This window comes from Gadus macrocephalus, chromosome 1 (assembly GCF_031168955.1).
Source record: "Gadus macrocephalus chromosome 1, ASM3116895v1".
NCBI classification, from domain to species: domain Eukaryota; kingdom Metazoa; phylum Chordata; class Actinopteri; order Gadiformes; family Gadidae; genus Gadus; species Gadus macrocephalus.
In genome coordinates this window covers 6042861-6046379 of record NC_082382.1, presented here as the reverse complement: position 1 = coordinate 6046379, position 3519 = coordinate 6042861, and positions in this window count along the sequence as shown.

Genomic DNA, 3519 nt, shown 5'->3' with positions numbered 1-3519 from the left:
TACGAGATAGTTAGAGATGGAGTGGTGCAGGGAAGAGTGGGGGAGGGGGGGAGGGCTGGACGGGCAGGTCGAGTGGGGAAGGGTGTGTGCATGTGGAGGGTTTCTGCTGTTTTCTCAAATCTCCTTTCAAATTCATACAATGCGTATTTTAACTTATTGTATGTATGCTTGTATGTGTGTTCATGCAAGTGTTTGTGTATGTATGCTTGGATGTATTTATGTATGCATTTGTGTATGCAAGGTCGGGAGGCTTGCGTGTGTATGTGTGTCGGTGTGTATGTGTATGTGTGTGTGTGTGTGTGTGTGTGTGTGTGTGTGTGTGTGTGTGTGTGTGTGTGTGTGTGTTTGTGAGTGTGTGTGTGTGTGTTCTCTCAGCAAGGTCAGCTTGTAAATGTTGAAAACGTGGACCCATGAGGCCAAACGCGCTCTGTCGCCATGCCAGGAATGTTTATGGTTAAAACACAGACGCAGCGGTCTTCAAAACAGGTGGAATCTCAGCCAATTGATGGGTCTGTAGTAAGTGTTGGTCAGTGTAAGAGAAATTCTTTAGTATCTCACCGTTGAAGCAAAACACGCAACTAAAGTATTAGTCAGACATGTGAACAGGAATGCAGCGATGTTCAAATGTGAGCAATAGCCAGTGGATACGAGTATAATACTTTATGTTGTTAGGTCCCAGGACTCATGAATGCAACTCTAAAATGAATTTGAATTTTTCAGTTACATCACAAGGCTTACTACAGTGAGGTCATTTTAACAGGCATTATGGAGACACAAAATAATATAATAATAAAAAAAACTAAAAAACAATTATCCCCAGTAAAACATCATAACACTTATAATATGAATTGAAGTAGTTATGTATTTCGGACTTCTCCGCAACTAATGGGAAAAAGTACACACATACACACACACACATACGTGGGTGTGCGTGTGTGAGTGTGTGTGTGTATGAATGCGCATGTCTGTATGTTTGTGTGTGTATGTGTGTGTTTACGCGCATGTCTTTGTGTGCGTGCGTGTGTGTGTTAAGTTTACGTGTGTGTGTGTTTATGTGTGTGTTTATGCGTGTGTGTGTGTGTCTGACACCCAGAGGTGTCTGAGAAACAGGTCACAGCAGAAAGTGTGTGAGAGGTCTGTGTCTGGAAGCTTCTCCAAAAACCACACACAGCTGGATATAATCAGCTAACGTTTCAACATCCAGCGAGAAGGAAGCAAAAGAGCACAAAAAGTACTAAAATGTTCAAAGGTCCCTTCAAGGTGGAATTTAACAGTCGAGTAGTTCTACTGTAGTAGTTTAATACTTTGCTTTGTTTTGTCCGGGTTCTATTGCAAGTTTGCATGAATATTTGTTCCATCTTTACACATATATTTTGCATTTATAGAATCCTATGCATTTATGATTAGTGTGTTACATCGATTACACTCATCTGCCATCACGCAATAACAAAATTGTCACTTGCCCTAATTCTATGAATATAGCGTGTATTATACTGCTTTTTAAACGTTACTGCAAACTCATTTAGGATTGTTAGGCACTCTTTCTTGTTCAACAATACCGGTCATTACGGGTCTCGCATCCAGCCAATGAAACAGTGGTTTGCTAACTAACCGGGACTCTGCTGTGAAGTAAGTACACGATTTATACGCTTTCTTTATGTCAAAAGATGTATCTCATTATGTTATTGCACTGAAGCGAGACAGAGAGAGAGCGAGAGAGAATGTGAGAGAGAGAGAGAGCGAGAGAGAACGAGAGAGAACGTGAGAGAGAGAGAGAGAGAGAGAGAGAGAGAGAGAGAGAGAGAGAGAGAGAGAGAGAGGGAGAGAGAGAGAGAGAGAGTGTAATACATAGATTGTGGGAAAGGCTCTCAACAAGCCCAGTGTAGAGGTTTTATGACGGTACATAACGATAGCCCATAAACCCCTTTGCCCAATGAATCTCAAGTAGGCTCGCCTAACGAGGAGCAAAGACCCATGGGTGGTATTACAAACAAACATAACATAATCTAACGCTGTGGCCTGTGTCTCAGGGTCCTCACGGTGGTAAACTGCCTCCCTGACCCAGCGGGGGTCTCCCGACACCCGGATCCTTCTGCTGATCAACGGGCTTATGCCTGTGTTTTTTCTTACCTGTCAAACGGATTTGGTGGATGAGAAAAAACGAATTTGCAAGCCAAAAAGTAAGAAGAAGTAAATAAAACGATTTTAAGCTTGGGACAACTCTCAGCTACGACCTGTGTTATGGTTTCTAATTTGAAACTCTATACCTCATAATGTCATACAGCAGTACAATGCAGTGTGCCGGCCCTGCTGGCCTCAGCATATGTGGACAGGATTAGTTTACTGGCCTCTGATATTTTATTTATCATGTGCCAAAGTGTGTCAGTGTGTGTGCATGTGTTTTCACATTTCCTTGTGTGTGTGTGTGTGTGTGTGTGTGTGTGTGTGTGTGTGTGTGTGTGTGTGTGTGTGTGTGTGTGTGTGTGTGTGTGTGTGTGTGTGTGTGTGTGTGTGTGTGTGTGTGTGTGTGTGTGTGTGTGTGTGTGTGTGTGTGTGTTGGGAGGGGGCTGTGTGTGTGTGTCTGTATCTAAAACACATTAGTATTATTTTATTATTTGATGATTAAACACCTACGTTACAAGATGGAACAGCATCACACAGCAGTATATTAAAACACAAATGAGCACAACTGTGATCTTAATGTTGCCTTGTATATTTGTTTGCGTTTGTTTGTGTGTGTGTGTGTGTGTGTGTGTGTGAGTGTGTGTGTGTGTGTGTGTGTGTGTGTGTGTGTGTGTGTGTGTGTGTTTGTGTGTGTGTGTGTGTGTGTGTGTGTGTGTGTGTGTGTGTGTGTGTTTGTATATGTGTGCGTGCGTGTGTGTGCGTGTGTGTGTGTGCGCCTGCGTGTGTATGTATGTGTGTGTGTGTGTGTGTGTGTGTGTGTGTGTGTGTGTGTGTGTGCGTGTGCATGTGTGTGCGCCTGTGTGTGTGCACCTCCTGACACAGGTGCATGTGTGTTATTGATGTATGTGCGCAATGTTTTATTTAGCACGTGTCAGCGGCCCCCTGGTCACACTCATCTGATCATGGAGAGACACTGGTGTAAGGTGAAACCCTGGCTTGGATGGTTCTGTTGTAATAACCCTGACATCATTAAAAATAAAGGGGGGGACACGGCAATTACCACCTATTAATGTCTATCTAGTCCTCGCCTCGCCGGGCTAATGTTTGGCCTTGTGCAGTTTACATTTTAGGGGATTTTACTGACGTTTTTATCCAAAGCGACTTACAACAGTTCATGCACCGGAGTCAACCACGCAAAGCAACAGCCAGCTGGTCAGGAGCAGTATGGGTGAGGCTTCTTCCTCAGGGACCCCTCGTCACCCCTCGCCCTAACCCTAACCCTAACCCTAACCCTACCCTAACCCACGGCTAGGAGGAGCCGGGGATCGAACAAGCAACCTTCCGGTTCCATGTCCACCGCCGCCATGTGTAGTGGAAGGCTTCTTGGGTGATCTG